Raw genomic sequence first — 25971 nt, forward strand, 5'->3', positions numbered from 1 at the left:
CAAAACATTAACTTCACTCGAAACCTTACTTTGTGCCCCAATTTCTATGGCTTAACGCCTACCATGTAAAAGATATTACCAAATGAGCCAAAAACCTCAATCCAAAATTAATGGTAGTTATTATGGGTGACCGTTTAGTATTTACTGTGGTATTTTTAAAGTTTGATAATCATTAATTGAAAGTAGATATTAAATATCGATTTTTCAAAGTTTGATCCATAGGACTAATCAAACTTCAATATAATAAATTCTGGTATGGTAATTCTGTCTTTTTTCTCATCATATTGAAGAAATAAAATTTATTAACAAAATATGTTCATAATTTGTCAAACATTTGACATGTTAACTTTTAAAGAAATCACATATAGATGTTAGAGCATCTCCAACGCTTCTCTATTTTACTCTCTATTCTCGGTATTTGAAGAGTAAAACAGAGAATGCGCTCTCCAACCACTCTCTATTTTACCTAATTTTGGAGAACTACTATTCACACTTTTTATTTTACTTTTAATTACTTTTTATTATTATATTATATTATATTATATTATATTTCTATACAACATTTGCAATTAACATATTATAAATCATATAAGGTCATTAATTAAATCTCTAATATTCTTAATTTCTTTTTAATACAATATAACATTTTAAAAATAATATCATTTAATATATACTACTTTCCTGAATGAATAATATTTCTAATATTTTTTGTAATTTTCATTACTTTAGTTTTTGTCAAATATTTCTAATAAAGCACTTATGGAAGCAACGTAATAATCTGAAAGTTGAGTATTTATGTAATATTTATGTAATTGTATTTCATTAATGATTTCACTTTTATTTGAATTGTCTATTAATATGTATATTATATAATATTTCCTTACAATTTATTTTATTTAGAAATTTAAAAAGAATAAAATGTTATATTACATGAAAATTATATATGGTGATTATTTTGAAAAAATAAAAAAAAGATGTATATTTTATAAAAAATAAAAAAATAATATTAAGAAGAGAAAAAAAAATTCATTAACAATTTTTAGAAAGTAAAACAGAGAGTTGTATTGCCGCCTAAAAAAAAATTAGAGAACTCTATAAAGACCCGATATTATGATTTTGACATCATTGATCAATTGACATTTAAATTCTTTGGGAAAGTTTTCCATATATAAAGAGCCACTCACCAAAGTTGTTATTACTTTCACTCTAAAAATTTGTCTCTCCTCACTCATCTCATGGATAAGTATATTTGCAACTGCGTCAATTCATTGCTAGGGCACTCTACGCAGAATCGATTTGTAAGTATCATGTTGGGATCATATTTCTTGAAATTTCAAGAAGGGGAAGGTAACTGAAGATCTCCAGTTGATATTGCAGATACAATACAACTTCTAGTGGGCGTTATTGGTTCTGCTATGAATATGTACCTAGGGTTCAAGATACCAAGACGAGCTTCAATAATTACATGTTGCCATCATATTTCTTGAAATTTAAACAACGGGGAAGGTAACTGAGAGGATTTCCAGTTGATACATACAACTTTTAGTGGGCTCATTTGGTTACTTTGATGGGATTATTTCTTTTAGTAACTGTTTCTAAGTTGTGCAGTGATAAAGATCATCATGGTCACAGAAATTATTATTCTGCAAGCACAGAGTAAGTTTGTACATTAATAGGTTATATGGTCTTATCTTCCATATGGTAGTTATTAAGCCGGAGAAGAATTATTTTGGGTAAAGTATGTTATCCAGTTATCCTACTTTAGGAAAACATATTGACACCTCCTGAACTTTTGTAGGGGACAACTTAAATTGGACGACGACTCTAGCCCAGCTCTTTGGGCATATGGTGCAGGGGTGCGATTATGGTGGATGATTCTCCCTTATTATCACATTTGTCATAGGTCAAGCTTCCTCTTAGGTTTGTATATGTGCTTTAGCGGTCTTTAAGTACTATCCTTCAATCGTTGAACTCATATATATTCTGAACGTTAAATCATCCAAGGTTTCTGCACTATTACATCTGAGCCTTTGAAGTTTGAAGCTTTACAGTAAAGGTTCAATGTTTGAGTGCTTTGAGTATCTGCCCTGTTACTTGTTATTACAGTGTGCATTAAGAGCTTTAATATCATATGCATGCCAGTGAATATCTCTGGCCTAGACATTTAACCCTATATAGGGATGCTAATGAAGATAGAGGAATCGGCCTTGATTTAAATGTAAATTGAAATGATAAATCAACCAATCAATAAATTTTGTACAAATATTGCATGATACCATGACCACACACAAATGTTGAACTTATATTATTTATGTAAATGTGACTTACTCGTGCTCTATATCTTCCATTGATTTCCTATGTCTAACTTCAGGAAAGGAATCCCTACTTTTCTGCTCTGAATTTAAAGAAGAAGTGATCTAGAGTGCAGAACGCGATTTTCTGCAGTGGGCTTCTCCAAGCTTTTTGATTCTTCTCATCCATACAAGTGTGTCTTTTGTACAGAAGGTTAAAGCTTTTTCCAGCTTAAGGTCTCCTTTATTGTCTTTGTAGGAAAAGGATTTATTGTGCTGAAAAGTATAGGAATTGCGATCAATATTAGCAGAAGAGTTGATTTAGTTACACCAGTGACATGACTGGAACAAATATTAATATTCTGTTAAATAGAAAAGCTATCAAGCAATGATATGTATCCATTTAGAATGGAACTGCTCCAAGGAGGCTCAGCTAGTTTAAGAACCAAATCTGTGGAGATAATGCTTATCGACCTTGTATAGCTCAAGGATGTAAAATTAAAAGTTCCATAGAGCTAGTGAAGAGTCTTAAGAGGAGAAAGATTAGTATAGCCTGTGTTCAGGAGACTAGATGGATAGGTTCCAAAGCTCGGGATGTGGACGGATTTAAATTATGGTACTCAGGAGACTCAAGATATAGGAATGGAGTAGGTATTCTAGTCGACGTGGATCTTAGGGTAGGTATTCTAGTCGACGTGAATCTTAGGGAGTGTGTGGTGGAGGTAAAGAGGATCAGTGATAGGATGATGTTATAGGCAGGCTTATTGTGAACGTTGTTAGTGTGTATGCACCCCATGTGGGCCTGGATGAAAAAGTCAAAAGGCTCTTTTGGGAGGATTTGAATGAGGTAGTGAGAGGTATACCAAGTACTGAAAAGATTTTTATTGGTGGAGATTTCAATGGTCATATTGGTACAACTTCTGATGGTTTTGATGATGTCCATGGAGGCTTTGGTTTTGGGGAAAGAAATGGTGGTGGGGTATCTCTTTTGGAATTTGCTAAAGATTTTGAGTTGGTTATTACGAACTCATGTTTTCTGAAGAGGGATAATCAATTCGTCACCTTTAGTAGCACGGTAGCTAGGACTCAGATTGACTATTTATTCCTCTGGAAAGGTGATAGAGGCCTTTGTAAGGATTACAAGGTTATTCCGAGTGAAAATATTACTACCCAACATAAGCTTTTGTTGATGGACTTGGAGGTTAAGAGGGATAGGAGAAAGAAGACCCTTTATGACCGATCGAGGATTAGGTGGGGGGCCTAACTCCCGCCCTTTCTCGAGAGATGAGGGAGAAGTTGACTTGTTTAGGGGCCTGGCGTAGTAGCGTGGATGTGAACAACATGTGGGACATGACAGCTGGTTGCATTAGAAAAGCAGCTATCGAGGTTCTAGGAGTATCGAGAGGAATATTTGGTGGTCGTCAAGAAGATTGGTGGTGGAATGAAGAAGTACAAGGCAAAGTGAAACCCAAGAAGTTGCCTATACGGAGTGGTTGGAGTGCGTGGATGAGGAGGAGACGAGTAGGCTTAAAGATATCTATAAGAAAGCGAAGACGGAAGCGAAGTCCGAGGTCACTAGTGCTAAGACGATAGCTTTTGAACGCATGTATGTCGAGTTAGGGGAAAAAGTGGGGATAAGCGATTGTATAGGTTCGCCAAAGAGAGAGAGAGAAAAGCCCGCAACCTGGATCTAGTAAATTGCATTAAGAACGAGGAAGGTGAAGTGTTAGTGGATTAGACCTCTGTCAAGCAAAGGTGGCAAGCTTACTTCTACAGACTCTTAAATGAAAAAGGAGACAGAGATATTGTACTAGGTGATTTGGCATACTCTCATAGTCTTCGAGACTTTGGATACTGCAGGTGTTTTAGGGTTGAGGAGGTTAGACGTGCTATTAGCAGGATGAGGAGGGGGAGAGCGATCGGGTCCGATGAGATTCCGATGGACTTTTGGAAGTGCACTGACAAGGCAGGTTTGGAGTGGTTGACTAATCTATTTAATGTTTTTTTGAAGACTGCTAAGATGCCCGATGAATGGAGGTGAATACTATGGTTCCATTGTACAAGAACAAGGGTGATATCCAAAACTGCAATAATTACAGGGGTATCAAACTGTTAAGCCACACTATGAAGATTTGGGAGAAAGTAGTGGAGATGAGAGTGAGGAGATGAGGGTGAGGAGAGGAGTGTTAATCTCAGAGAACCAGTTCGAATTCATGCCGGGGCGGTCGACTGCTGAAGCAATTCATCTTATGCGGAGACTAGTGGAGAAATTTAGAGAGAGAAAAAGGGATTTTCATATGGTGTTCATTGACCTTGGAAAGACTTATGACAAAGTTCCGAGGGATATTCTCTAGAGGTGTCTGGAGGCTAAAGTTGTTCCGATGGTGTATATTAGGGCGATAAAGGACATGTATGCTGGAGTCAAGACTCGGGTTAGGACGGTGGGAGGTGACTCAGAGTATTTTCCTGTTGAGATGGGACTACATCAGGGATCTGTGTTGAGTTCTTTTTTTTTGCCTTGGTGATGGATGAGCTGACACGGTCTATTTAGGAGGAGGTTCCATGGTGTATGCTATTTGCGGAAGACATAGTTTTGATTGATGAGACTCGGGACAAAGTTAACAATAGGTTGGAGGTTTGGAGACAAACACTGGAGTCCAAAGGGTTTAGATTGAGCAGGACCAAAACAGAATACTTGGAGTGCAAATTTAGTGCTACGATGGAGGAAGAGGGCATGGAAGTGAGGCTTGCCACTCAACCTATCCCCAAGACAGAAAGCTTTAAATATCTTGAATCTATCATCTAGAGTAGTGGGGACATCGATGATGATGTCACGTACTGCCTTGGGCTAGCATGGATGAAATGGAGGCTTGCCTCTGCAGTCCTATGTGATAAGAAAGTACCACCTAAACTTAAAGGTAAGTTTTACAGAACGTTGGTTAGACCAGTGTTGATATTTGGAGTGGATTGCTGGCCAGTAAAGAACTCTCATGTTCAGAAGATGCATGTGGTGGAGATGAGGATGCTGAGATGGATGTGTGGACACACTAGGAGTGATAAGATCAGGAATAAGGTTATTCGGGAGAAGGTGAGAGTGACATCTGAGGCAGATAGATGAGAGAAGCGAGATTGAGATGGTTTGGGCATGTGCAGAGGAGGGGTGTCGATGCTCCCGTTAGGAGGTGCGAACGGTTGGATTTGGGGTTTATGCGGAGGACATGACCTTAGATAGAAAGGAGTGGAGGTCGCAGATTAGGGTAGAAGGCTAGTAGGGATAGAATGGTGTCTGGCCGTGGGCCGATTTAGGGTGGTCGTAGGTCTAGGCATGCCTTTATAATTGTGTTATTATTGTCTTTGATTATCGCATTACTTTGCTATCGTATTGTTCTTGTTCTGTAAAATTTGCATCGCTTTTCGTTTTTTGTGCCATTATGCTATATATGTTGTTTTTCTCTTTTACGGGGGACTGTGATTTTTGAGCCGAGGGTCTTTCGGAAACAATCTCACTATCTCGTGATAGTGGTAAAGTCTGCGTACATCCCACCCTCCCCAGACCCTACTTGTGGGATTTCACTGGGTATGTTGTTGTTGTTAACTACCTTTCTCAAAGTACAGTATATTCTAGATTTGATATAAAGAGGTCCTTGCCATCAACACTCATTCTCTGCCTATTAGGTCTAACCTATTTACTTATCTCACTACATTCATAGTTCAGTATAGGACATTTCTAGTAATTTGCTGATCTGCAGATGGATAATATGTCAGGGATTCTCTGAACCGGATACCGTTCGGATGCTACGTCTACACTAGGTAGCTACAAGATTAAGGCCCGTACTGTATGGCACTGCACCTGTGTTTGAAGCCATGTTTGCAAAATATAGTGATCTTACAGCCAACTGTCTATTCAAGTCCAAATCCACGAGGGCTCAAGGTCATATGTAATACTGTTAAGTGACTACAACAGTATGACCTTCTGAGCTTTAAACTAATAGAGGAGTAGATCTCGGGCGCAGAATCCTGGATATATGCTGATAAAGCGAAATATTCAAAATCATCTGGTTAGTTTCATTGGCTTCATAAGAGGATGCACCTCATACTTTTGTTTGAAAGTTGTATGCTTTTAACTACTAGGAATGCTAAAACTCTACAAGGATCTGAAGGAACTAAACTTGGTGTGATTTCTTTGAGTTATGGTAAAATGCAGCCATCATGTTGCATCTACAATGCTTCAGAAAGAATTAAATGCAGATAAGAAAGCTCAAGCTATGTTCATTAAGATTTTCAGCAATGTCATGTATGATGACCTCGTTGAAGTTTATGGGGCTTTACTTGTGCAGTTTCTAGTGTGAACAAGCGTTTATGTTGTTGAACAAAAACCTTGAAGGCTTCAGGATGGGAAGAGAACTTTGGCGTGAGACATCACCTGTGAAAATCACTCTATTCTAGCTGTGCTTGTACTAGGATTAGTTTTTGGCTGGACTATTGGGCCTTCGACTGGTACAGTCAACCGAGAGGGGCAATATCCGTTTCTCTTTGTCTGAACCTCCTTTTAAGTACCTAATTAGGTTCAGACAGAAGCAAAGACGGGCACCCTATGTTACTGATGGTTATTGTGCATCCGGATAATTTTTTTTTTTTTTAATTGGTAACTTTGTGTTTTTCTATAAATGATTAAGATCAAACAGTACATTCGTTGAACTTGCACCATATTTACATCTGGATATTTGACATTGCTTTAATTACTGATTCATTACTTACTTGTCCCTGTACTTTGAGAAATGACATTAGTTTGATTACCTTTGACATCTTTATCAGTAAGTTTATTATATGTGCGTGTCTACTTTAACTTAATTTTGCAGATTTATACATATTCCAAACTCAAATCAGTGTTTTTGGTTAAACTGGCCTAATTAAATTTGTCTTTAAACAGCAGCCGAGGCTTTGTTCCTTAACCCTTTTAGACCTTTTAATGCGTGGGACCCCCTAGGTTCTAGGTGGCAACAGAATTGATTTACTCAGTTTTTCCTTTCTTCTTTTTTTAGAAATAAATATTTTATTCACATACTAGGATTTTATTTCCAGTCTATAATAGTTCTGATGACATGGACTAACAGTGCATTCCACTACATAATCTATTGCAAGACCTGCTGCAAACGCATGTCTATTTCTGATACCCAGAGATAGATTATAGTGCAAAATCTAATTTTCTTCTTTGATTACTATTCCTATTATAAGTCCTAATGTTGATATTGTTGCTAGCATAAAGCCATAAACATTACTTATCCTAATTTCAAAATAAAAACGAATAAAGTCTAAGACTGAGAGCATCTTATTGGTTGTATTCGTTCATAGTGGAAGTGCAAAAAAAGGGCAGAGAAGAATTAAATAGGTACAGATTACAGTAATGCAAGCAGAGTATTTATTAGCATGCCCTCGGGAGCAAATTCCTTTAATTGAAACCCAATTTTAAGAGGGCAAACCTGAAATTTACGCAGTTAAGACAACCTCGGTCCTACTCACACACAATTCAGAAGTGAATTTTGTTTTGAAACGTTGGTGATGTAGTCAATGGGTTTTGAAAGACTCATTGACAGATGTGTTCTGCCTCTGCTGCATGCGTTACATTCGTCATACAACCCCTCTTTTCTTTCTCTCTCTCTCTCTCTTACTTGTCCTTTGTACTGGCGTCACCTTTTAGGTCTTTCTGTACTTCCATTTTCGTCTTTGATTTCTTCTAGGTTTTAGAGACTTAAAAGCTTGGTTTGCAGTGCTCTTCTTGTTCTCTGTGTGCTATGAGAAAAGGAAATGGATGCCCCGGCTCGTGCTTCTGTGTCTGAGGAGGAGGAACACAACAGAGGACTTTTTGAAGCTGGGAATGAGCTGCATCAGACGCCCCCTTCTTCTAAAGAGGAGCTTCTGGAGAAACTTGATGTGAGAGCCTTTTCTTTTCTCTTTCCATCTGTTTATCCGCTTAAACCTATGAAATAAAAAGTACATAGCGACCAAGGGGCCTCAATTTTTCTATGAGATTCTGAAACATTTTTGTGCTTTTCCCCCTTTACTGCGATTAAAGCTTCTATGTGAATGTGTGTTGCTTCCTAAACAGGTTTGAAATTTGTTTCCTTTTTTTGGTTACCGTTTTTAGGAAAATTTTAGTTGTTTAATTGGTTTACTACCTGGATATTCAACTTATCAGTGGGGGTTTGATTCCTACCTTGTAAAAAATGATCCTTTTCTGTCAATGTAAGGTAGATTGATCATGATTTGTATCAGGTGAGATTCTGATAAGCACCCCTTGTGAAAGATCATCTCCTATAAGAGGTCTATTTGATTTTAAAGAAATTTTAGTAATTAAAACTTCTGTGTCAACCTTAAAGAGCAAAACGCTCATGAATGAGATGAGTAATTGCTTGTGACTAGTGCTATCTTGTTGGTCAGTATAGTTTCATTGGCTTCTGGTCTTAGAGTTTTGTCTTGGTCAATTTCTGTCTTAGGAGAACTTATATGTGGGTGCCTCAGCAGTTGCATGTCCTTGAAAGATTGCCCCAGCTGAGATTCAGTGTGCCTTTTTTGGGAATATAAATTGTTCTATTTTGAATTGTTTTGGGCTTTGAAGGTGATCAATTGATTATGTCCAATTCGGAACATGTAGAGCCAGTAAAATGGGGATGGAAACATGGAAAAGGACGGCAGTGATTTGTAGTGTCGCTTTTCCTCTTCTCTGTTTTGGCAACATGAAGAAGGCTGAGATGTTGGTAGTTGTAGATCAGATTGTTATGGTTAAGCCTTCAGGGATTAGCTCAATAGGCACAAGTTGATGGACTTATGTATTAGGTCACAATTTCGAGCCTTTCACCAGGCAAACTCAATCAGGTATTTAAGTGGAGAAGGGTAGAGGAGCGGGCCCATCATCCCCAAGTTCCAAAGGTTGCGGTTGGCCCAAAGGGTTGGCTCCAGATGGATTTCTCGAACTTAAAAGAAAGATTGGTAGACTTGAAAAGTAAAAAGGAAAGGAAGTAAAGGCCGAAAGACCAGGAGGTATGGGAGAAAATATGTCTGATTGCCGGCACCAATCAACTATTAGGTACAGTTTCAGCAGCTTCAATCGGTCTCATGAATGGAGGTATACCTTATACTATTCAAAAAATGTTGAAACATCTGAACAATCACAACATCTGACTTGAGATCCAACATCAGCACGCACGTTCGGTACTTTGCAAGAACTTCAATAGTTGAGACAACCTTTGAATAACAGCGACCATCCAAGCAAGACAACTTCCCAAACTCCAACACTGCAAGCTCAAAAAAGTCCTGTCCTCAAATTGAACAAGAAACCAAACAATGAGTATGTATAAATGTTATTCATGTATCCAAGAAAATCATAGATGCATAACTACTACAGAATCTGAACCATCAATTACAAAGCAAAAAAGCTTCGCTACAAGAAAGACTGGCAACCAGTCTGGCTTCCAATTTGGGTAAAGAAAGCTGCATGAGTTGTACTTGCCTTAATTCTGCTATCATCATATGGTTGATCTGGAGCTGTAATTCTCATGACCTCACTGATGCAAGATGCAACTGACACCTTTACATCTATGTCAGGATGTCGTGAAGGTGTCAGATGCATCTTCCGTCAGTGAGATCATGAGAAATGCAGCTCCAGTTCAACCATATGATGATAGCAGACTTGAGGCAAGTACAACTCGTACAGCCTTCTTTGCTCAAATTGGAATAAATATCGATTGCCAGTCTCTCTTCTACCTAAGTTGTTTAGCTTTTTAATTGATGGTTTAGATTTTGTAGTAGTTATGCATATATGATTTTCTTGGATGCAAGAATAATATTTATATATACTCATAGTTTGGTTTCTTGCTCAATTGGCGGACAAGACTTTTTTGAGCTTGCAGTGTTGGAGTTTGGGAAGTTGTCCTGCTTAGATGGTCGCTGTTATTCCAAGGCTGTCTAACCTATTGAAGTTCTTGATAGTATCGAACGTGCGTGCTGATGTTGGATCTCAAGTTAGATTCTGTGATTGTTCAGATGTTTCAACATTTTTTGAACAGTTTAAGGTATACCTCCCTCCAATTGTGTTATACATTCATAATTTTTATAAAGGAAAGAGGGATGGAAACCAACCACATGGGTGTAACTTTGCTGGTATTTTATCTCTTATTGGTCATTTATTTCTGGTAATATAATGTATGCTCTGTCCTTGCCACAAGTTAAAGTATTACTTTTCCCTTTTCTACATTTTCATTTAGTTATTTGTGTACTAGGACAAGAAAAGAACTGAACTGCAAACTGTCAACCTTAAAGAGCAAAACGCTCATGAATGAGATGAGTAATTGCTTGTGACTAGTGCTATCTTGCTGTTCAGTATAGTTTCGTTGGTTGTTGCGCCTAGAGTTTTGTCTTGGTCAATTTCTGTCTTAGGAGAACTTATATGTGGGTGCCTCAGCAGTTGCATGTCCTTGAAAGATTGCCCCAGCTGAGATTCAGTGTGCCTTTTTTGGGAATATAAATTGTTCTATTTTGAATTGTTTTGGGCTTTGAAGGTGATCAATTGATTATGTCCAATTCGGAACATGTAGAGCCAGTAAAATGGGGATGGAAACATGGAAAAGGACGGCAGTGATTTGTAGTGTCGCTTTTCCTCTTCTCTGTTTTGGCAACATGAAGAAGGTTGAGATGTTGGTAGTTGTAGATCAGATTGTTATGGTTAAGCCTTCAGGGATTAGCTCAATAGGCACAGGTTGATGGACTTATGTATTAGGTCACAATTTCGAGCCTTTCACCAGGCAAACTCAATCAGGTATTTAAGTGGAGAAGGGTAGAGGAGCGGGCCCATCATCCCCAAGTTCCAAAGGTTGCGGTTGGCCCAAAGGGTTGGCTCCAGATGGATTTCTCGAACTTAAAAGAAAGATTGGTAGACTTGAAAAGTAAAAAGGAAAGGAAGTAAAGGCCGAAAGACCAGGAGGTATGGGAGAAAATATGTCTGATTGCCGGCACCAATCAACTATTAGGTACAGTTTCAGCAGCTTCAATCGGTCTCATGAATGGAGGTATACCTTATACTATTCAAAAAATGTTGAAACATCTGAACAATCACAACATCTGACTTGAGATCCAACATCAGCACGCACGTTCGGTACTTTGCAAGAACTTCAATAGTTGAGACAACCTTTGAATAACAGCGACCATCCAAGCAAGACAACTTCCCAAACTCCAACACTGCAAGCTCAAAAAAGTCCTGTCCTCAAATTGAACAAGAAACCAAACAATGAGTATGTATAAATGTTATTCATGTATCCAAGAAAATCATAGATGCATAACTACTACAGAATCTGAACCATCAATTACAAAGCAAAAAAGCTTCGCTACAAGAAAGACTGGCAACCAGTCTGGCTTCCAATTTGGGTAAAGAAAGCTGCATGAGTTGTACTTGCCTTAATTCTGCTATCATCATATGGTTGATCTGGAGCTGTAATTCTCATGACCTCACTGATGCAAGATGCAACTGACACCTTTACATCTATGTCAGGATGTCGTGAAGGTGTCAGATGCATCTTCCGTCAGTGAGATCATGAGAAATGCAGCTCCAGTTCAACCATATGATGATAGCAGACTTGAGGCAAGTACAACTCGTACAGCCTTCTTTGCTCAAATTGGAATAAATATCGATTGCCAGTCTCTCTTCTACCTAAGTTGTTTAGCTTTTTAATTGATGGTTTAGATTTTGTAGTAGTTATGCATATATGATTTTCTTGGATGCAAGAATAATATTTATATATACTCATAGTTTGGTTTCTTGCTCAATTGGCGGACAAGACTTTTTTGAGCTTGCAGTGTTGGAGTTTGGGAAGTTGTCCTGCTTAGATGGTCGCTGTTATTCCAAGGCTGTCTAACCTATTGAAGTTCTTGATAGTATCGAACGTGCGTGCTGATGTTGGATCTCAAGTTAGATTCTGTGATTGTTCAGATGTTTCAACATTTTTTGAACAGTTTAAGGTATACCTCCCTCCAATTGTGTTATACATTCATAATTTTTATAAAGGAAAGAGGGATGGAAACCAACCACATGGGTGTAACTTTGCTGGTATTTTATCTCTTATTGGTCATTTATTTCTGGTAATATAATGTATGCTCTGTCCTTGCCACAAGTTAAGGTATTACTTTTCCCTTTTCTACATTTTCATTTAGTTATTTGTGTACTAGGACAAGAAAAGAACTGAACTGCAAACTGTCAACCTTAAAGAGCAAAACGCTCATGAATGAGATGAGTAATTGCTTGTGACTAGTGCTATCTTGCTGTTCAGTGTAGTTTCGTTGGTTGTTGCGCCTAGAGTTTTGTCTTGGTCAATTTCTGTCTTAGGAGAACTTATATGTGGGTGCCTCAGCAGTTGCATGTCCTTGAAAGATTGCCCCAGCTGAGATTCAGTGTGCCTTTTTTGGGAATATAAATTGTTCTATTTTGAATTGTTTTGGGCTTTGAAGGTGATCAATTGATTATGTCCAATTCGGAACATGTAGAGCCAGTAAAATGGGGATGGAAACATGGAAAAGGACGGCAGTGATTTGTAGTGTCGCTTTTCCTCTTCTCTGTTTTGGCAACATGAAGAAGGCTGAGATGTTGGTAGTTGTAGATCAGATTGTTATGGTTAAGCCTTCAGGGATTAGCTCAATAGGCACAAGTTGATGGACTTATGTATTAGGTCACAATTTCGAGCCTTTCACCAGGCAAACTCAATCAGGTATTTAAGTGGAGAAGGGTAGAGGAGCGGGCCCATCATCCCCAAGTTCCAAAGGTTGCGGTTGGCCCAAAGGGTTGGCTCCAGATGGATTTCTCGAACTTAAAAGAAAGATTGGTAGACTTGAAAAGTAAAAAGGAAAGGAAGTAAAGGCCGAAAGACCAGGAGGTATGGGAGAAAATATGTCTGATTGCCGGCACCAATCAACTATTAGGTACAGTTTCAGCAGCTTCAATCGGTCTCATGAATGGAGGTATACCTTATACTATTCAAAAAATGTTGAAACATCTGAACAATCACAACATCTGACTTGAGATCCAACATCAGCACGCACGTTCGGTACTTTGCAAGAACTTCAATAGTTGAGACAACCTTTGAATAACAGCGACCATCCAAGCAAGACAACTTCCCAAACTCCAACACTGCAAGCTCAAAAAAGTCCTGTCCTCAAATTGAACAAGAAACCAAACAATGAGTATGTATAAATGTTATTCATGTATCCAAGAAAATCATAGATGCATAACTACTACAGAATCTGAACCATCAATTACAAAGCAAAAAAGCTTCGCTACAAGAAAGACTGGCAACCAGTCTGGCTTCCAATTTGGGTAAAGAAAGCTGCATGAGTTGTACTTGCCTTAATTCTGCTATCATCATATGGTTGATCTGGAGCTGTAATTCTCATGACCTCACTGATGCAAGATGCAACTGACACCTTTACATCTATGTCAGGATGTCGTGAAGGTGTCAGATGCATCTTCCGTCAGTGAGATCATGAGAAATGCAGCTCCAGTTCAACCATATGATGATAGCAGACTTGAGGCAAGTACAACTCGTACAGCCTTCTTTGCTCAAATTGGAATAAATATCGATTGCCAGTCTCTCTTCTACCTAAGTTGTTTAGCTTTTTAATTGATGGTTTAGATTTTGTAGTAGTTATGCATATATGATTTTCTTGGATGCAAGAATAATATTTATATATACTCATAGTTTGGTTTCTTGCTCAATTGGCGGACAAGACTTTTTTGAGCTTGCAGTGTTGGAGTTTGGGAAGTTGTCCTGCTTAGATGGTCGCTGTTATTCCAAGGCTGTCTAACCTATTGAAGTTCTTGATAGTATCGAACGTGCGTGCTGATGTTGGATCTCAAGTTAGATTCTGTGATTGTTCAGATGTTTCAACATTTTTTGAACAGTTTAAGGTATACCTCCCTCCAATTGTGTTATACATTCATAATTTTTATAAAGGAAAGAGGGATGGAAACCAACCACATGGGTGTAACTTTGCTGGTATTTTATCTCTTATTGGTCATTTATTTCTGGTAATATAATGTATGCTCTGTCCTTGCCACAAGTTAAAGTATTACTTTTCCCTTTTCTACATTTTCATTTAGTTATTTGTGTACTAGGACAAGAAAAGAACTGAACTGCAAACTGTCAACCTTAAAGAGCAAAACGCTCATGAATGAGATGAGTAATTGCTTGTGACTAGTGCTATCTTGCTGTTCAGTATAGTTTCGTTGGTTGTTGCGCCTAGAGTTTTGTCTTGGTCAATTTCTGTCTTAGGAGAACTTATATGTGGGTGCCTCAGCAGTTGCATGTCCTTGAAAGATTGCCCCAGCTGAGATTCAGTGTGCCTTTTTTGGGAATATAAATTGTTCTATTTTGAATTGTTTTGGGCTTTGAAGGTGATCAATTGATTATGTCCAATTCGGAACATGTAGAGCCAGTAAAATGGGGATGGAAACATGGAAAAGGACGGCAGTGATTTGTAGTGTCGCTTTTCCTCTTCTCTGTTTTGGCAACATGAAGAAGGTTGAGATGTTGGTAGTTGTAGATCAGATTGTTATGGTTAAGCCTTCAGGGATTAGCTCAATAGGCACAGGTTGATGGACTTATGTATTAGGTCACAATTTCGAGCCTTTCACCAGGCAAACTCAATCAGGTATTTAAGTGGAGAAGGGTAGAGGAGCGGGCCCATCATCCCCAAGTTCCAAAGGTTGCGGTTGGCCCAAAGGGTTGGCTCCAGATGGATTTCTCGAACTTAAAAGAAAGATTGGTAGACTTGAAAAGTAAAAAGGAAAGGAAGTAAAGGCCGAAAGACCAGGAGGTATGGGAGAAAATATGTCTGATTGCCGGCACCAATCAACTATTAGGTACAGTTTCAGCAGCTTCAATCGGTCTCATGAATGGAGGTATACCTTATACTATTCAAAAAATGTTGAAACATCTGAACAATCACAACATCTGACTTGAGATCCAACATCAGCACGCACGTTCGGTACTTTGCAAGAACTTCAATAGTTGAGACAACCTTTGAATAACAGCGACCATCCAAGCAAGACAACTTCCCAAACTCCAACACTGCAAGCTCAAAAAAGTCCTGTCCTCAAATTGAACAAGAAACCAAACAATGAGTATGTATAAATGTTATTCATGTATCCAAGAAAATCATAGATGCATAACTACTACAGAATCTGAACCATCAATTACAAAGCAAAAAAGCTTCGCTACAAGAAAGACTGGCAACCAGTCTGGCTTCCAATTTGGGTAAAGAAAGCTGCATGAGTTGTACTTGCCTTAATTCTGCTATCATCATATGGTTGATCTGGAGCTGTAATTCTCATGACCTCACTGATGCAAGATGCAACTGACACCTTTACATCTATGTCAGGATGTCGTGAAGGTGTCAGATGCATCTTCCGTCAGTGAGATCATGAGAAATGCAGCTCCAGTTCAACCATATGATGATAGCAGACTTGAGGCAAGTACAACTCGTACAGCCTTCTTTGCTCAAATTGGAATAAATATCGATTGCCAGTCTCTCTTCTACCTAAGTTGTTTAGCTTTTTAATTGATGGTTTAGATTTTGTAGTAGTTATGCATATATGATTTTCTTGGATGCAAGAATAATATTTATATATACTCATAGTTTGGTTTCTTGCTCAATTGGCGGACAAGACTTTTTTGAGCTTGCAGTGTTGGAGTTTGGGAAGTTGTCCTGCTTAGATGGTCGCTGTTATTCCAAGGCTGTCTAACCTATTGAAGTTCTTGATAGTATCGAACGTGCGTGCTGATGTTGGATCTCAAGTTAGATTCTGTGATTGTTCAGATGTTTCAACATTTTTTGAACAGTTTAAGGTATACCTCCCTCCAATTGTGTTATACATTCATAATTTTTATAAAGGAAAGAGGGATGGAAACCAACCACATGGGTGTAACTTTGCTGGTATTTTATCTCTTATTGGTCATTTATTTCTGGTAATATAATGTATGCTCTGTCCTTGCCACAAGTTAAGGTATTACTTTTCCCTTTTCTACATTTTCATTTAGTTATTTGTGTACTAGGACAAGAAAAGAACTGAACTGCAAACTGTCAACCTTAAAGAGCAAAACGCTCATGAATGAGATGAGTAATTGCTTGTGACTAGTGCTATCTTGCTGTTCAGTATAGTTTCGTTGGTTGTTGCGCCTAGAGTTTTGTCTTGGTCAATTTCTGTCTTAGGAGAACTTATATGTGGGTGCCTCAGCAGTTGCATGTCCTTGAAAGATTGCCCCAGCTGAGATTCAGTGTGCCTTTTTTGGGAATATAAATTGTTCTATTTTGAATTGTTTTGGGCTTTGAAGGTGATCAATTGATTATGTCCAATTCGGAACATGTAGAGCCAGTAAAATGGGGATGGAAACATGGAAAAGGACGGCAGTGATTTGTAGTGTCGCTTTTCCTCTTCTCTGTTTTGGCAACATGAAGAAGGCTGAGATGTTGGTAGTTGTAGATCAGATTGTTATGGTTAAGCCTTCAGGGATTAGCTCAATAGGCACAGGTTGATGGACTTATGTATTAGGTCACAATTTCGAGCCTTTCACCAGGCAAACTCAATCAGGTATTTAAGTGGAGAAGGGTAGAGGAGCGGGCCCATCATCCCCAAGTTCCAAAGGTTGCGGTTGGCCCAAAGGGTTGGCTCCAGATGGATTTCTCGAACTTAAAAGAAAGATTGGTAGACTTGAAAAGTAAAAAGGAAAGGAAGTAAAGGCCGAAAGACCAGGAGGTATGGGAGAAAATATGTCTGATTGCCGGCACCAATCAACTATTAGGTACAGTTTCAGCAGCTTCAATCGGTCTCATGAATGGAGGTATACCTTATACTATTCAAAAAATGTTGAAATATCTGAACAATCACAGCATCTGACTTGAGATCCAACATCAGCACGCACGTTCGGTACTTTGCAAGAACTTCAATAGTTGAGACAACCTTTGAATAACAGCGACCATCCAAGCAAGACAACTTCCCAAACTCCAACACTGCAAGCTCAAAAAAGTCCTGTCCTCAAATTGAACAAGAAACCAAACAATGAGTATGTATAAATGTTATTCATGTATCCAAGAAAATCATAGATGCATAACTACTACAGAATCTGAACCATCAATTACAAAGCAAAAAAGCTTCGCTACAAGAAAGACTGGCAACCAGTCTGGCTTCCAATTTGGGTAAAGAAAGCTGCATGAGTTGTACTTGCCTTAATTCTGCTATCATCATATGGTTGATCTGGAGCTGTAATTCTCATGACCTCACTGATGCAAGATGCAACTGACACCTTTACATCTATGTCAGGATGTCGTGAAGGTGTCAGATGCATCTTCCGTCAGTGAGATCATGAGAAATGCAGCTCCAGTTCAACCATATGATGATAGCAGACTTGAGGCAAGTACAACTCGTACAGCCTTCTTTGCTCAAATTGGAATAAATATCGATTGCCAGTCTCTCTTCTACCTAAGTTGTTTAGCTTTTTAATTGATGGTTTAGATTCTGTAGTAGTTATGCATATATGATTTTCTTGGATGCAAGAATAATATTTATATATACTCATAGTTTGGTTTCTTGCTCAATTGGCGGACAAGACTTTTTTGAGCTTGCAGTGTTGGAGTTTGGGAAGTTGTCCTTCTTAGATGGTCTCTGTTATTCAAAGGCTGCTAACCTATTGAAGTTCTTGCAAGTATCGAACGTGCGTGCTGATGTTGGATCTCAAGTTAGATTCTGTGATTGTTCAGATGTTTCAACATTTTATGAACAGTTTAAGGTATACCTCCCTCCAATTGTGTTATACATTCATAATTTTTATAAAGGAAAGAGGGATGGAAACCAACCACATGGGTGTAACTTTGCTGGTATTTTATCTCTTATTGGTCATTTATTTCTGGTAATATAATGTATGCTCTGTCCTTGCCACAAGTTAAAGTATTACTTTTCCCTTTTCTACATTTTCATTTAGTTATTTGTGTACTAGGACAAGAAAAGAACTGAACTGCAAACTGTCAACCTTAAAGAGCAAAACGCTCATGAATGAGATGAGTAATTGCTTGTGACTAGTGCTATCTTGCTGTTCAGTATAGTTTCGTTGGTTGTTGCGCCTAGAGTTTTGTCTTGGTCAATTTCTGTCTTAGGAGAACTTATATGTGGGTGCCTCAGCAGTTGCATGTCCTTGAAAGATTGCCCCAGCTGAGATTCAGTGTGCCTTTTTTGGGAATATAAATTGTTCTATTTTGAATTGTTTTGGGCTTTGAAGGTGATCAATTGATTATGTCCAATTCAGAACATGTAGAGCCAGTAAAATGGGGATGGAAACATGGAAAAGGACGGCAGTGATTTGTAGTGTCGCTTTTCCTCTTCTCTGTTTTGGCAACATGAAGAAGGCTGAGATGTTGGTAGTTGTAGATCAGATTGTTATGGTTAAGCCTTCAGGGATTAGCTCAATAGGCACAGGTTGATGGACTTATGTATTAGGTCACAATTTCGAGCCTTTCACCAGGCAAACTCAATCAGGTATTTAAGTGGAGAAGGGTAGAGGAGCGGGCCCATCATCCCCAAGTTCCAAAGGTTGCGGTTGGCCCAAAGGGTTGGCTCCAGATGGATTTCTCGAACTTAAAAGAAAGATTGGTAGACTTGGAAAGTATAAAGGAAAGGAAGTAAAGGCCGAAAGACCAGGAGGTATGGGAGAAACTATGTCTGAATGCCGGCACCAATCAACTACTAGGTACAGTTTCAACAGCTTCAATCAGTCTCATGAATGGAGGTATACCTTATACTATTTAAAAAAAGTTGAAACATCTGAAGAATCACAGCATCTAAGTTGAGATCCAACATCAGCACGCATGTTCGGTACTTTGCAAGAACTTCAATAATTGAGACAACCTTTGAATAACAGCGACCATCCAAGCAAGGCGATTTCTCAATCTCCAACACTGCAAGCTCAAAAAAGTCTATGTCCTCAAATTGAGCAAGAAACCAATCAATGAGTATGTATAAATGTTATTCATGTATCCAAGAAAATCATAGATGCATAACTACTCCCGAATCTGAACCATCAATTCCAAAGCAAAACAGCTTTGCTAGAAGGAAGACTGGCAACCAATCTGACTTTCAATTTGGGTAAAGCTAGCAGCATGAGTTGTACTTGCCTTAATTCTGCTATCATATGGTTGATCTGGCGCTGTAATTCTCATGATCTCACTGATGCAAGATACGACTGACACCTTCACATCTGTGTCAGGATGTTGTGAAGGTGTCAGTTGCATCTTCCGTCAATAAGATCATGATAATTACAGCTCCAGATCAACCATATGATGGTAGCAGACTTGAGGCAAGTACAACTCATACAGCCTTCTTTGCTCAAATTGGAATAAAGATCGATTGCCAGTCTTTCTTCTACCCTATGTTGCTCGGACTCTTCTAAAGTGTCAGCAGATGCGTGTCGGATTCTCCAAAAGTTGTGTATTTTAGGAGAATCCGACATTGGTGCGGCATCAAAAGTAAAGAGTCCGCGCAACTTATCTTCTACCTAAGTTGTTGTGCTTTTTAATTGATGGTTCAGATTCTGTAGTAGTTATGCATATATGATTTTTTTGGATGCAAGAATAATATTTATATATACTCATAGTTTGGTTTCTTGCTCAATTGGCGGACAAGACTTTTTTGAGCTTGCAGTGTTGGAGTTTGGGAAGTTGTCCTGCTTAGATGGTCGCTGTTATTCCAAGGCTGTCTAACCTATTGAAGTTCTTGATAGTATCGAACGTGCGTGCTGATGTTGGATCTCAAGTTAGATTCTGTGATTGTTCAGATGTTTCAACATTTTTTGAACAGTTTAAGGTATACCTCCCTCCAATTGTGTTATACATTCATAATTTTTATAAAGGAAAGAGGGATGGAAACCAACCACATGGGTGTAACTTTGCTGGTATTTTATCTCTTATTGGTCATTTATTTCTGGTAATATAATGTATGCTCTGTCCTTGCCACAAGTTAAAGTATTACTTTTCCCTTTTCTACATTTTCATTTAGTTATTTGTGTACTAGGACAAGAAAAGAACTGAACTGCAAACTGTCAACCTTAAAGAGCAAAACGCTCATGAATGAGATGAGTAATTGCTTGTGACTAGTGCTATCTTGTTGGTCAGTATAGTTTCATTGGCTTCTGGGCTTAGAGTTTTGTCTTGGTCAATTTCTGTCTTAGGAGAACTTATATGTGGGTGCCTCAGCAGTTGCATGTCCTTGAAAGATTGCCCCAGCTGAGATTCAGTGTGCCTTTTTTGGGAATATAAATTGTTCTATTTTGAATTGATTTGGGCTTTGAAGGTGATCAATTGATTATATGCCCAATTCAGAAAATGTAGAGCTAGTAAAATGGGGGTGGAAATATGGAATAGGACAGCAGTGATTTGTAGTGTCGCTTTTCCTCTTCTCTGTGTTGGCAACATGAAGAAGGTTGAGATGTTGGTAGTTGTAGATCAGATTGTTATGGTTAAGCCTTCAGGGATTAGCTCAATAGGCACAGGTTGATGGACTTATGTATTAGGTCACAATTTCGAGCCTTTCCCCAGGCAAACTCAATCAGGTATTTAAGTGGAGAAGGGTAGAGGAGCGGGCCCATCATCCCCAAGTTCCAAAGGTTGCGGTTGGCCCAAAGGGTTGGCTCCAGATGGATTTCTCGAACTTAAAAGAAAGATTGGTAGACTTGAAAAGTAAAAAGGAAAGGAAGTAAAGGCCGAAAGACCAGGAGGTATGGGAGAAAATATTTCTGATTGCCGGCACCAATCAACTATTAGGTACAGTTTCAGCAGCTTCAATCGGTCTCATGAATGGAGGTATACCTTATACTATTCAAAAAATGTTGAAACATCTGAACAATCACAGCATCTGACTTGAGATCCAACATCAGCACGCACGTTCGGTACTTTGCAAGAACTTCAATAGTTGAGACAACCTTTGAATAACAGCGACCATCCAAGCAAGATAATTTCCCAAACTCCAACACTGCAAGCTCAAAAAAGTCCTGTCCTCAAATTGAACAAGAAACTAAACAATGAGTATGTATAAATGTTATTCATGTATCCAAGAAAATCATAGATGCATAACTACTACAGAATCTGAACCATCAATTACAAAGCAAAACAGCTTCACTACAAGAAAGACTGGCAACCAGTCTGGCTTCCAATTTGGGTAAAGAAAGCTGCATGAGTTGTACTTGCCTTAATTCTGCTATCATCATATGGTTGATCTGGAGCTGTAATTCTCATGACCTCACTGATGCAAGATGCAACTGACACCTTTACATCTATGGCAGGATGTCTTGAAGGTGTCAGATGCATCTTCCGTCAGTGAGATCAAGAGAATTACAGCTCCAGATCAACCATATGATGATAGCAGACTTGAGGCAAGTACAACTCGTACAGCCTTCTTTGCTCAAATTGGAATAAATATCGATTGCCAATCTCTCTTCTACCTAAGTTGTTTAGCCTTTTAATTGATGGTTTAGATTCTGTAGTAGTTATGCATATATGATTTTCTTGGATGCAAGAATAATATTTATATATACTCATAGTTTGGTTTCTTGTTCAATTGGCGGACAAGACTTTTTTGAGCTTGCAGTGTTGGAGTTTGGGAAGTTGTCCTGCTTAGATGGTCGCTGTTATTCAAAGGCTGTCTAACCTATTGAAGTTCTTGAAAGTATCGAACGTGTGTGCTGATGTTGGATCTCAAGTTAGATGCTGTGATTGTTCAGATGTTTCAACATTTTTTGAACAGTATAAGGTATACCTCCCTCCAATTGTGTTATACATTCATAATTTTTATAAAGGAAAGAGGGATGGAAACCAACCACATGGGTGTAACTTTGCTGGTATTTTATCTCTTATTGGTCATTTATATCTGGTAATATACGGTATGCTTTGTCCTTGCCACAAGTTAAAGTATTACTTTTCCCTTTTCTACATTTTCATTTAGTTATTTGTGTACTAGGACAAGAAAAGAACTGAACTGCAAACTTGCTGTTCAGTATAGTTTCGTTGGCTACTGGGCTTAGAGTTTTGTCTTGGCCAATTTCTTTCTTAGGAGAACTTTTATTTGGGTTCTAGAGCAGTTGCATGTCCTCGAACGATTGCTCCAGCTGAGAACAAGCAATTCCGTGAGCCTTTTTTTGAATTTAAATTGTTCTATTTGAATTTACTTGGGCTTTGAAGGTGATCAATTGCTTATGTCCAATTCAGAACACAGAGATAGTAAAATGGGAGTGGAAACGTGGATAAGAATAGCTGTAATTTACAGTGTTGCTTTTCCTCTTTTCACTTTTGGCGACATGATGTAAGTTGGGATGTTGGTATTCTTAAACGATTGGCTGACTTATGCCCACAGTCACCGGTTGAGGGACTTGGGTATTAGGTCACAAGTTTGAGTCCTTCCCCAAGTGAACTAAATCCAGTATTTAAGTGGAGATGGGTAGAGGAGAGGGACCATCAGCCCCGAGTTCCGATGCTTGCAGTTGGCCCAAAGGGTTGGCTGCAGACGGATTTCTCGATCTTAAAAAAGATTGGTTGACTTTAAAAGTAAAAAAGAAAGGACGCAGAGGCTGAAAGACCAGAGGGAGTGGTAGAAACTTAGTCTCATTGCTGGCACCAATCAACTACTAGGTACAGTTTCAGCAGCTTCAATCAGTCTCATGATGAAGAGAAGTCACTTCCAAATGAATATACCCGCTCACCAATAAACTATTCACAATTCTAATTTATATTTAGTTGATATAACCTTGTCCATGAAGCATGCACAGTTTTTGTCCGCAGAAAATCTCCACAACTTATGCTAAGAGCGTTGTATTATAGGTGGATAGTGTCCTAATTCTTGCTCACTCCATTTGGGAACCATAATCTTCTTCCTCTCTCTAGTCCCTACTAGGTGAAGTTCGTATGGCCCCTTCTTTCCCTTCCAATAACAAATCACCAAGTTGTTGAAACACTTACAAGCATGCAAAGACAATAGATTTTAAGCATGTGGGTATATTAAAGAGAGTTGATGTAAATACTGTTAGCTTCCCTCCCTTGGTATATAGTCTTTTCATCCACTAATTTTTTCCTGAAATTTCTCTACAACTGGCTGCTAAATAAAATATTTCTCCATGCAACTTTACAACTTCTAAAAATTCAATGTTTTTGACTATTCAAATTTGAAATCTGATAAATATGATATTTTCTTTATCAAACTAATTCTTTGACTATTAATTAGATAGTTTTCCGCTATCACTGGTTAATCACAAGTCAATTATACATCCTTAATTTGGACCCCAATCAAACACTGTTATAGCAAATGGGATGGAGGGAGTATATGACAGTTTTAGCAGTATATTCATCGTGGTACCTTCATATCTTGAATGCAGCATAAATGAACTTACTAAGGTACATTGCGTGTCAAAGTCTACCAGATTATTTTTTCCTTCATAAAATTCAAAGACTACCAGTTTCTCAGTATGCCATTTTTTTCTTCTGGGGAATGGCTGACAATTTATTTTTTTAAGGTGAGAGGGAGATCTTTTTTTTTCTCCAAATGAGTTATTATTTATTTATTAAAAAATAAAATCAATCCATAATACAAATCAGGCCTAAAAGATCAGCTCAAAATGAAAAAAAAAACAAAAAGGAAACTAAGGAAAACAACTAAACAGAAGCCAGATAAAATCTGGACCAACAAACGCCTCTTCATCTTTGTCGGACTTTCACTCGCCTGAAAGGCTGCCATGGCGATCTCGGAGAAGGGAAGAGACACTAAAATCCAATCAAGAACAACCAGAGAAACTGAACAAGCTTGGATAGAATCCACATTAGACATTTCGAACTCTCACAAATGTCATGAATTCTGACTCCAATGAAATAGAAAATTTCAGCTCAAACTGTGTCTAGTAAGTTTCTTTTAGTATCCCCAATCACATTGCTGAAGAGAATGAACCTTGAGTCGATTTCTATATCAGTGATAATCCATCCTTAACATTTCTTCCCCACAGATTGAGCTTTTGCTGATACCACTGCATAGGAGTAAATATCAAGGACGGCCATTCACTGACAAGAAATCTGTTCTGAAACAGAGGTAAGCTGCTAGCGTAGTTTCTGATTACTAGCTATATGAATTAATTTGTTTCCCTAAAATCTCTATTTTGAAATCTTCTAATTCGTAGATTAGGGATTTGGGCCTTCTACATTTCCAGTATAGCTTTAGCTTCCGTTGTAGATCTTGTCTTGAATTATATATGATATGATTAGTACCTGCAAAACAGAAAAATTGATTAGTTATAAATTCAGCAAGTCGATTGCCTTCCCTGAATGTGTGTTTTACTCTTACTGCATTAGCTAAAGGCAACATTATATGTTTTATCCTTTGTAACAACTGTTTTGTCTCTTGCCCTATTTTAAGGCCGGACCACCCTGATCAAATATTCATGAACATCAAAGAAATAATGACCATGATAATAAAAGAGAGTGAAGAAAGTCGAATGCAGCTTCTGAACATCCTTGTGAACTTCTTCATAAGTAGTTTTAGGAAGGAAAATCAGATGTTGCTTTTCCTCTATAAGTATATTCATTTGTCTTTCTCATTGTTTTCAATGACATCTTATTTTGGTTTAGAATGTTTCACCTCATTCCTACGTTCTGGGAGAGAATTTTCTTCAAGAAAATGCTGTCAAACTTTATCCATATCTTCCAAAAGTAGTGACAGACCTCGGCATTTCCTTTAACAACTATTCAGAAGTTGTTAAATTGATATGGAGAGACTCAATTTTAAGTAAAGCAACAGTGGGTTTATCTGATATTCTATGTAATTGCTGCATTTATTTGTAAAATACATTATTATTCTCCGCTTCTCCTTTTCCTATCTAATTTACAAAGAAATGGAAGCAGATAAACATGCAATGTTCTTTTTGTGGTAGACCATCTTTGCTATGACTTTCAAGTTGTGTATTCTGTCAAACTAATCCTCTTTTCTTGATTATGTTCTGATTTCTCAGCTTTGGTGTCCCGGAGGAGTAATAGAAAACTGACATATTTTGTGACCCTTGGAATACGAATGCTAAAATGTAGGAAATATGTCTAGGGATCAGTGCTTAATCAGCCGATCGTGAAAAATGGATTATACGGATTATCTAATAATCTTAGGAAAAAGAGGTGGGAAAAGAAAGGAATATGAAATTAACTATCAAAAAAGAAAAGAGGAAAGAAAAATGTAATCCTTGATGTCAAGTGACAGTTCCGATGAAGGAAATAATGTCATGTTTGACCATTCAAATAAGATGACTAGGATCCTCCTTGTTTATGCCTTGAAGGCAATCTATAGCATCAGCTGCTAGTATTTGTTATGGATCATGCTACTACACAATGTGCTACAGAGTTTTTATAACTTTGATCCCATGTTCCTTGTTAAATTTAAAGCGCTGTGATCATAACTTGTCTGGTGATGTTTCTCTTTAGTTCTTTTTACTTTTATAAACTCAGGAACGTGTACACATGTTGTTTTCCACCAAGCCGTCCTCATTTTTAGACTAGCTTGAGAAAGATAAAACTTAAGCTCCTTTACGAGATAGTCAGAAGCTCTTGTTTTGCTGATTAATTGTTGATCTAACGG

The 25971-nt window shown here is 38.1% G+C and overlaps 1 protein-coding gene across 14 annotated transcripts in view; it reads left to right on the top strand.

Annotated features, from left to right (window-relative positions):
* Positions 1–1145: 1145 nt before the first annotated feature.
* LOC129894249 (uncharacterized) overlaps positions 1146–25971 on the top strand; it is a 35795-nt gene continuing 10969 nt past the window's right edge. For 2 of the 14 annotated variants that reach the window (XR_008767642.1, XR_008767643.1), the window contains exons 1-8: positions 1146–1298; positions 1378–1506; positions 1609–1656; positions 1799–1920; positions 2372–2505; positions 6057–6349; positions 6423–8222; positions 24359–24441. The gene's annotated coding sequence lies outside the window, so the exon portion shown is untranslated. Of the gene's footprint in view, positions 1299–1365; positions 1507–1608; positions 1657–1798; positions 1921–2371; positions 2506–6056; positions 6350–6422; positions 8223–18601; positions 19070–21939; positions 22123–23598; positions 24257–24358; positions 24442–25971 lie in introns of those variants that run through there. The other 12 variants (XM_055969844.1, XM_055969848.1, XM_055969847.1 and 9 more) reach the window with 12 other exon arrangements.

The sequence above is a fragment of the Solanum dulcamara genome, chromosome 7 (assembly GCF_947179165.1).
Source record: "Solanum dulcamara chromosome 7, daSolDulc1.2, whole genome shotgun sequence".
NCBI lineage: Eukaryota > Viridiplantae > Streptophyta > Magnoliopsida > Solanales > Solanaceae > Solanum > Solanum dulcamara.